This window comes from Gasterosteus aculeatus, chromosome 3, assembly GCF_964276395.1.
Source record: "Gasterosteus aculeatus chromosome 3, fGasAcu3.hap1.1, whole genome shotgun sequence".
In the NCBI taxonomy this organism is placed as follows: Eukaryota; Metazoa; Chordata; class Actinopteri; order Perciformes; family Gasterosteidae; genus Gasterosteus; species Gasterosteus aculeatus.
The window spans coordinates 5,493,724-5,504,022 of record NC_135690.1 but is presented as its reverse complement, the minus strand read 5'-3'; the positions used below and the strand labels follow the sequence as shown (position 1 = coordinate 5,504,022).

The following is a 10,299-nucleotide window of genomic DNA, read 5'->3' as shown; positions in this document are numbered from 1 at the left end:
AAGAAGCTCCGTGACGTTGCAAACTCTTTTTTTTTTTACAAACGTATTGTCATCTTGAATGGAGTTAAATAATAATTAACAAAGAATCAAAAATTCCAGAAATCTTTGCAAAACAATGTTTCTAAGATGAGGTTTGGTGGGATTTTGGTCAAACATTTTAGAATAAAAAGGAGCTCACTGGTTCGAGCCATGACCTTTGCCATCAAGTGCGCATGCTCTGTAAACGTCCTCGAGGTGCTTCGGTCGATCAATGGCGGGGTTTTGCCACACGGCTGATGTATCGGTTGAACTTTCCCGCGGTCCCACTAGAACTCCAGTCTCTCTAGTGCGCGCTTTAAGAGTGTCTGGTAGTCCACCTCTTTTTGTTAAGAGGTGGACTTCATTGGCTTTATGGCGAGCAGCCACTCCGCCGGGTGAGAGTGAGGGAAGGAGGGAGGGAGAGGGAGGGAGAGGGAGGGGGGTAATTCATTCACTCTGCGCACAAAGCGCAGTGGAAATCACCCAGGGGAACCAAACCAGACGGGGGGCAGTGTCCATGCATGCACACGGACAATACACTCAATTTTGCGGAAAGAGAAACACACCTTTGGCAAAGTTTCCACGGCAGAAATATTACAAGTATTTTTTTCAGATATGGGAAATTAACATTGGGAAATAATCAGAAATGATCGCGTTGGAATGCGAGAAATACCTGTTTAAGCAGCGCTGTGGTGGAATGAGTTCACACATAATGCACATACACCTTATTGTGTCTGCGCGTCTGTCAGTCAGTCGTTGAGCGCTGCGCGGCAGCACTGCTCCTCGGAGCGCTGTGGACCCTGGACCCCCCCCCCCCCTCCCCCTTACTCCACACTCAGCCCAGCTTTAACCTCACACACGTTGAGCCCTGTGAGAACCCCCCCCCCATCCTCCTCCTCTCGCACCGCCGCCGCCGTCTCTGCGATCCGCGGCTTCTCCCCTCTCACTCCTCACTTGATCGTCCCTCTCGGTGTTTCAGCGGAGGGGCTGCACGCGCGATCGCGCTATTGATACTCCCACAGCCCCCACAGCCTCCACAGCCCCCCCTCTGCCCACACACACACACACGCGCGCGCGCGCGCACACACGCAATCACACGCACTCATAATCACACACACGCACTTTGCGCTGCGTTCGAGGAAAGTCAGTCTCTCCCCCCCGAGCCCCCTTTCGCTCTCTCCCCCTCTCTCTCTCTCTCTCTCTCCCCCCCCCCCCCCCCCACCCCCCGCTTCTCTCCGTCCTCCTCTCTGGCTGCGCTTTGGTAACCTAACGGGGAGGTGTTAACTACTTTTTTCGCTTCCACAAAGCGCCTCCCGTTATCTCCGGTGCTGCCGCGCGAGAGGCAGAGGTTGCCACTGCTACTGATATTTCCGCTCCGCAGAAAACTTTTTCGGTTTGTTGTGAGGATAAAAAAGAAAGAAAGGAAGGAAGGAAGGAAGGAAGAAGAAGCAGGAGCCGGAAACCAAGGAGTCGTCTGCGAGAAGAAGCGGATTGTGCCACGGCGAGGTGAGTACTCCTGGCTGTTTGTGGTGCTTGTTGTTGTTGTTGTTGTTGTTGTTGGGCTTGGGGCTCAGTCTCTCCAAGCCTTTTCCCGTTTTCTTTCTCTGTTTGGAGTCCTTTCGTTCAACTTTTGCTTCTCTACTCGTGGATCGTGCGCTCTCGACGCGGCGGCGCGGTGCCGTTTTTCTGCGCGTAATATAAACAGAAAAAAAAGAAGGTCATGGACCGGCCCGTCTCCGCTTGGAGCTTTCACTTTTGGGTCTGTTTGGGTCTCTCCAGTGCGCGTCCATCTATGACACCCCCCCCCCCCCCCCCCCCCTTCCTAAAGGTTTCTGGAAAACACTCAAATATATTGAGTATGGCGTGTCGTGTCAGTGCCGTTACGCACACATCACCACCACCGCGCATTCATTATTGCATTACAAGTGTGGCTCGGTCACAGTGCAGGAAATAGTTTCACTTTTTTAACAACTCTTAATACGGGATTTGTCACCGCGTTAGATTGAAGGCGGGTCGTTGCCCATCAGTATTAATGGATAGAATTTAATTATTTTTCTTCAAACCTCCCAGTAAAACAATTCAAAATACAATCACGGTCCGCCAAAGAAACAACGCATCTGCTGCTGCAGAGCTCCCCGTATTAGCCGGTGAGATGTGATCCTCAGTAATGAGCGTTACTCAGCGGGCCCGTTGGCGGTTTTATTCATCTCAAAGTTGACTTTTAGGTTTTCCCATAAAGAAAAGTGGTTATTTTCACTGAGGCTGAGCGTTGCGTTGCAGAACCAGAGCGCCCGCTTAGATGGGACATGTGGCTCACACTGCTGCATTTTGGCCCCGGTGCTGTGGGGTCCTGTAAAGCCCCCGACGAGGCTGATTTAAACGCATCCCGGACACATATAGACCAGTATTTACGAAGCACTCCTGCCACGACCTCGCTGCGATTGCAGGATTGCCAATCAGCATAGAACGAATTTGCGTTTGGATCCCCGCTTTAGAAGATAACTGGTTTTATTTTGCGACATATAAAATATGAAATAATGTGAATATTTGGGGAAAGAAGTGAAACAGAAACTAGACGGCGGGAGAGAAGAAAGAGAGCGGAGAAAAGGCGCAACCGCTCGAATGCGCAACAAATGATTCTCTCAATTGTTTCTCTCAAAAAGAAACAGACGGCTTGAATTCAAAAAGAAAATAAACTCGATTTGCCGTATGCCATGCGCGTGCGCGTGCACACACGTACACATATATGCGGGCAGGCACACACCGTTTGGAAACACCTGTTAGGGAGCCGCTATAATTTACATCCCCCCCTAAATAAGCAGCTCTCAGCCAGAGACGGTCCCGGGGGCCCTGCGGCTCCGTGCCCGAGCACAGTGAACCGAAATCGGCTTGTTGAGAGCGTCCCGCCGCCGCCGCTGCTGCGTCGGTTTACCGGTTACAACAGTAACTTTTTAGGAACATTTTGGGGGATTTACCGTCTCATTATGAAGAAAGGAGTATTATCTTTCACCTAAGTTAGCTTTATATTTTTTAATGATAATTTCACAACTCCCACGGCTTTGTGATACAAAGTTTAATCATTTCTATATTTGTGTGATCCCCTCATATTATTTGTGTTCTGGACATGGTGTGACATTTATTTCGTTTCATTCGTTCATTTATTGTATTTATACAAATTATAAGCCCTTATTCGGTGTAACATGCGCGGACAAATGGATATGTGACTTTGTGTTTATTTATTTTGGTATTTTGTTAACTCATCTAAATCACTTTTGATCTTTTGTGTTACATTTTATTTTTTTATAGTGAAGAAAAATATCACTAATTTGTGCAGCCTTTTTTGGGGGGGGGGGGGGGGGGGGGGGCGGAATGTTCGTTTTGACTTAATCACATTAATGACAGTTTTTTGTGAGGTTTGCTCTTTTTTTTGTAAATGAACAGAGAAGTGAGCAGTTGCTTAAACGCGCACGGATCCAGGCGCGCCGCCGCCTCAAAGCCGCCACACTCAAAACAGGGAATAGTACAATTACTATTGGGGGGGTGCGGGGGGGTTAAAGGCAGCTGACCTGTTAGTCGTCATTTCAAAGTTGAAAAAGTCACCTCACTGCCAACAATAAATAGCGTGTAAATAACGCACGTTTGGACGGAAGGGGGTGGAGGGGGGGTCATCGAAGTCATTTAACTCACTGCACAGTTTAAGATCTAAATTAAAGTTCTTTTTCTTATTCAAAAAAAAAATCTCTCGATGCAGCGGAAGCCGGCGTGATGAATCCCCTCACATTGATCGTATTGATTGTCGGACCAACCAGCCGAACCTTTTCATCCCACACGCACGCACGCGCACTGAGCAATAATAGTCTTTTAAAAGTGGGAAATTGCGGAGGAGGAGAGACGTTACACGAGCAATATTTACAACATGTTAAATGGCATCATAAACAGTAGGTACCTGGTGGTTTGTTCCGGGTGCGGGGGGGGTGTGGGGGGGAGGGGGGTGGGGGGGTTAAAGCTTATCATATTTTCTTATTAACACAATTATATAAAAGGGAGCACGTGTAATCATCCATGTCATTTGTGCACTAGAGGCGAGGGCGCGCGGCCTATTCCCCGTGATATAAAACACGCAGCGCATTCATTTGGAGGATTGATGGCACGCAGAGTGGAGCTGGCTTTCATTTATTGTTTCAGGGTACAAAACCTGCGTACTTCTCTTGAATTCTCATATTCTGAATTCTTCATTTTTTTTAAATTAAATTTCACGACACATTTGATGGATGGATTGTCTGGCCCTTTGCGCCATTTTAAGGACTAAAATGTAATTAGAGAGGATTTCAATTGACCGATGTTCATTTTTAATTAAGACAAATTAAAACTTCATTTATATTTATAAACAATTTTAGATTAATAACAATGTATTTTTATGTGGCAATCCCGAGTGATCCCCCACGTTGTCCTGATCTCATTATGTCCCGCTGAACTTTGCACATCAGCGCGCTTCCTTTTATTCCACGTCTACGTCGTGTTTTTAATTGTCTCCTTCCATGGAAGTCAAATTTAGAGTTAACTAATTGTGTTTTTATTATACGTTCCTTTCCTGTTTGGTATCCACCCAGAGTCCGGCAACACACATAAAGCACACGCAGTGATGCCGAGTGTCGGTCCAAAAATCTGAACACGGTTATTTTTTTGAGGAGGCAAAATAAAACGGAACCTCTTTTTAACGCACATTTGTTTTTGTAAAATCTGGACATTTAATAGAACGAATGTCTCCGCGTTCCTCTCTTTAGGCCTCATCTCCTCCCCCTCCCCGGAGGACTAGTCTGTGTAGGCGCAACACAAAAAAGTGTATGAAAAGCAGCAAAAGATGATTTATTTGTCAGCCCCCCAACCCCACCGACCCCCCCTCTCTCCCTCTCAGCAGTCAGCTGTTATTGCTCAGCATTGATCCCCCGCGCGGCTAGAAGTGAACTAAAATGAATGTCCGTTTCACACATGTCCTGCTGGGTCGATCGGCGCAGGGGTGGTAGTTTATTTTAACCCCCCCCTCAAAAAAAAATCTACTACTACTAATAATCAGGAAACCAGTTTACCAACTTTTAATCCCGCCGTAGATCAACATGAAGTAGCTGAAAATCACGGTCAAGATGTTTGAAAAGCTAAAGGTTATCTATATATATATATATATATATATATATATATATATATATATATATATATATATATATATATATATATCATCATCATCTATCATCATCTATGTCACGGCCTTTTAAATCCTATCAATATGCACTAATTCTTCATCATTCTTTATAAAAAAGCACAACGACCCCCCCCTCATCGCCCCCGGCGTGTTTTATTTAAAAAAAAATTTGTCGTTGTGCTAATAAACACCACATAAAGGAGCTAATTTGACACGCGGTTCGGTAATTGAAAATGAACGCGTCGCCGGTAAATAACAAGTGTTTGAACACGCCGACACGTGATCGCCCCCCCCCCCCCCCTCGCTCTCCCCCACCCCGCGTCCCCGCGCAGTTTTGCACCTTGAAACTTGGCGTCGTCGTCTCGTTGTCGCCGTTCTAATCACGGGTGCAATCCTTCGATGCTGGATGCGCTTCTGTCTCACTCTCAAACCAAATGCGTTTCTTTCTTTTTTACCGGAAATTGCAGCCTACCCGCAAGTCTGATGGATTTGTTAAAGAAACATACGCTTTTTTCTGTTGGATTAAAAAATAAAACATAAAATATCAATTATTTAGATGTATCCATATTTGCCCTCCTTTAAATGCAAAAATAAATCCTTTTCTCCCTCATATTGTGTGGAATTGTAGAAAAAAAATCCTGCATGGTTTTGATATTAACTAGATGATTATTTCTAAGAAATGTATCAATGTGCATGCAAATCGTTCCTTTTATTGATGACAGGAAAGGCGAGTAGCTCCCGTCCAGTCGTCTTATTGGAGGGAAATCGCTCCATGCAGGACTGCAGAGCTGTATTTAATGGTTTGATTGCATTGGGAAAGGCAGCCTCTGGTAATGCCGTTATATTGTGTGCGTGTGTGTGTGGGGATCACTTGGAGAAGCTATCGGCAACAAGAGAAAGTCAAAGAATTAGCCTAATGGCAGGGGAGAGGAGTTGTGTCGGGTGTCAGATACTTTCTATTCTCCATATCGCTCGTGTCCTCTTCCTCTCAGTGTCTATCCCTCTCCCCCCTCCTCCTCTTTCCTTCCTTCATTCCATTCGTCAATTACACTGTGAGTCAGATCACAAGCTGCCTACTTGAAAAATAAGCTAATATCACCCTCCCTCACACCTCCCGGAAAGACACAATCGGTGCATTTGTGTCCTATTGATTGCAGACAAGCGGTTATCTGTGCAGCCTTTTATCATTTTTCCATCCAGCCAGCCGGGCATTCAGGCCCCCAAATGCCGGGCAGCTTGGGGTCTGCTGTCCCCCCCGTCTCTGACCCTTCGCCTCCTCATTATTAACTCCCCCTTGCTAAGCTTGGGCCAATTGGCTTGAACTGGCTTGCAGTCCGTCCGGCTGCTGTTGTACACAAACACAGCACGGCAATGGAGTCATGGCACACACACACACACACACACACACACTCTGTCACACTCCTGCAGGACGGGCAGCAAGCTTTGTCACCTGTCGGTCAGCAGAGAGTCGATGGCGTCGGGTTGGTTTTATGCGAGACGGCGGGTGGACCCTTCAGCTTGCCGATGTCAGATGTGAACGTAGAATGTTTTATTTCTTGTGAAAAAGGGCGACTGCATTTATTCCTTCCCCCCGGTCCGGGATAGAAAGATGTTCCTCTCCATTTTCCACCTGCGTTCATTTAAAAATAAGATTTGTACTTGACTGGAGCGCAAAGCTCGTCCAAATCCTCATCGATTTTGTTGCTGAACATTGTCCGAGTGCCATTACCCTCCTCAGGATGGTGTGCGTGTGTCTGTGTGTGTGTCTGTGCACTATGAAATCTGACTGTAATTCTTTTTCACTGCGGATGCATTTGTCTCCCGGTAACGGTAGCTGTGAGGAGAAAAGAAAAACACAAAAACAGGATATTTGAAAGACATTCTGAAACAAAAATAAGGTTTTACCGCAGAAAGAGGAAGACAAGGACAAATAATATGAGAGAGAAAGAGGGAGAACGGGGGAGATAAATGAGTGCAATTCTTATTCACAAGGACATTTGAGCTTTGCCTCGTGGCCAGACATGAATGAGTACATTTCAATAGTATCGACTGTTGCTTCGGACATCAGCAAACACGGGCCTGGACACTCACAGACACACACACACACACACACACACACACACACACACACACACACACACACACACACACACAACCCTGCTAATGTACAAGCTTCGCAGTCTGTATTGAATGCAGAGTGGAGCTGCGTGTGCTTTTAAGGCTAAAACACAGACGCACAGACGTTTCTTTCCTGTGCTTTGGGGTAAAATGCCTAATATGTGATGGTAGCGTTTTACCTTCTACAGAGTTTCAAATTCTAAACCAGTCCAAGGAAAAGTAACATTTGTGTTTTTGCATATTGAAGCAGTCTTTTTACTTTGCATTGTGACCATTGGAGAAAAGTCTCAATGAATTATTCCCCATTGCCACCGCGGTGCGCTGTGTCTTGATTCTTAGAAGTGTAGCAATCGTCTTCACCTGATCTGGTGTGTGTGTGTGTGTGTGTGTGTGTGTGTGTGTGTGTGTGTGTGTGAGCGATTGTGTTCACCAGAGGAACTGAAAGACAAAACGTCTAAAAACGTTCGGAGTGGCACTTTCACGCTTGTTAACTTTCTCTAAATGTACCCAAAAACCTGCAGCAACCGCACATCCAGACGTTTAGACGGACCTGCGGCTTTTCTCTATATGTCTCCATTAGAAAAAAATCAACTTCAGGTTCTGCGCTTCCTGACAGTCTCAGCAGCCCGTTCGTTCCTCTCTAAACTCAGCAGACACACCGGAAAAAACTCAACCTGACAAATTTCAGCAGTCAGATGGCACGGCAAAATGCGCTGGGGGCAAAAGAAAAAAAAAAGCCATCAAATAATGTTCACAAACCAGTCAACAACAAAAAGGGAACACTTAGATGAGACAAGTGTAGCAAGCTGGATTCCATCTTTTCCCTCTTTTGCTTTTTTTTTCTGATGGCGACTCATACAGCTGCTTTTGTTCCTGTCCTTCAAAGAAGGAATTCACGGCCTATCCGTTTCCCCCACTTGTCATTGGAGACCTAAAGTGATACTCTGTATCCATAAAGCCACATTGGAAATGTCTCCAACCCCTGACATTTAGTCCCTGAGCTCCGAGAACAAGCGAACAACCTCCATCATTACTTTTTATAAAGAGCAATAATCTTTACAAGGACATTTACAAATGATTTCACATTAAACCCCCCCCCCCCCCCCCCACTCCCGCCGGCCTCCCCAGTCTCATTGGTCCATGTAAGCATATTGCACATTAGCAATAGCATATTGTCATTGACACTGCAATTTTTGCACACTGGCATAACACTGTCACTTAAAGTGCAGATTTGACGTCCCCATCGCTGTTAATATCGCGGCGACAGCTGTGTCGTTGTCGTGGGCTGCAATCAAATTATGACAGCGTGGTAAATGCCCCCCCCCCCCCCTCCTCTCTCCCTGTGACATTTCCTATTATAAAATGCATACGCCGCAGCGTCAGAGAACGTGTGGGTGGCATCCCTCTGTGGCAAATGGGATTGTAAATGGCACCGGCTGACATTAATGCGTGTGTGTGTGTGTGTGTGTGTGTCTGCGTTGGCATGTAATTGCACTCATAGGTGCGTGTCATGTGATGTTATGTTGTTTGTTTTTAAGAGATAAGGCGTCACAGACTTGGAAAAGCTTCGTGGCACTTTTATCATGTAGCAAGGAAAAAAAAAATAGTTTTGTTGGAATTCGCTCTGAATTACACAATGTTTCGTTTCACCGTTCCAAGATTAAAGGGATTGAGACGCCAAAGTTGAATGCGGAAAGACCGCTGAAGGGATCAGTTTGGAGAGGCCTCATGGCGTGTGTCTGCGCAGCAGGCCACAAGGCCGCCAGCTTGTGTCAATCGCCCAGGGAGATGAGATCGGTACCCTTTGCTCTGCTATCACAACCTCTCGTCTCGTTTCCTTATCTCATCTCCTCATCTGCACACTTTGCTTCTTGCATTCCTTCTTTCCTCACTTTTTGCATCCACTGCCCTCTCACATCAGCTCCTTGTCTCCTCTCTTCCACTCGCGATACTCCTCTCCTTGCTTCCTCTCCTCACCTCTCCTTTCATCTCGTCATTGTGGTGTGCGAGTGAATATCCAGTGTCCTCTTATTGGATTGGCCACTCCATGTTGGCGGGCGCTTCCCTATTGCCGCCACTCGGCCTGCTGGGTAATGATAATAAAATTGAAATATCCCGGTACTTATCAGTGTATTACCTTGCTATCAACACCTCAGACACACTCCCTACTTTAGAGGTTATACAGGAGAAAGCGTGATCTGATATACAGCGCGGACAGAGAGAGGACACCGGCGGAGAAAGTGCGGAGAGGGAGGAAGAGGAGGAGGGGGAGGAAACTGTTGGACAGAGAAAAGAACAGGGGGAGAGAAAGAAAGCAAAGACGGGTGTTTTGCCGTGGCTACATTTTCAAGGTGCTATTTCCAGGATGGATTGCGGTAGGTTGGTAGAGTGTGAGAAGAGGAGGAGGAAGAGAGGGGTGTAATGTGACTCTGTGGCATCTGTCCAGACCAGAGGCGTGTTAGCGTAAGCCGTCCTCGACACTCCTCAGTAGTCTACTGTACATTTGCGGTAATGTAAAACATCTCACATCTCCCCATCTCTTCCTCTCTCTCTCTCTATCTCTCTCTCGCTATCTCCGGCCCTCACCTCACTCCTCTGTCTTGGCAGTTGTGTGTGTGTGTGTGAGTTTGGGAGGTGGGGGAGTGTGCACACTCCATGCCGAGATCAGGTTTGGAAATTGATTTGAACGAGTGTTGTGGACAGCTGATAGCTATAAAAGATTTTCTCCTCATCAAGGAAGAAGACTTTCTTCACTGGTAGTCAACGCTCATCCACATTTGATACCGCGTGTAGCCGTGTGTTTATGCATATGTACACGCCACGCCGCGTTTGACCTTTTCCAAGGCACATTGGTTTGGAATGTTGCGACTGAAGCGGTGCCTTTTATGGTAATGAAGCTGACGTTTAAGTAGCATAAAATGGCTTTTAATTTTATCTGATTTAATAAAATGAGGTAGAATTACTCA

At 46.4% G+C, this 10,299-nt stretch overlaps 1 protein-coding gene across 12 annotated transcripts in view; it reads left to right on the top strand.

Annotated features, from left to right (window-relative positions):
• Positions 1-961: 961 nt before the first annotated feature.
• rnf220a (ring finger protein 220a) overlaps positions 962-10,299 on the top strand; it is a 132,905-nt gene continuing 123,567 nt past the window's right edge. For all 12 annotated transcript variants that reach the window (XM_078098667.1, XM_078098663.1, XM_040171529.2 and 9 more), the window contains exon 1: positions 962-1,524. The gene's annotated coding sequence lies outside the window, so the exon portion shown is untranslated. The remainder of the gene's footprint in view (positions 1,525-10,299) is intronic.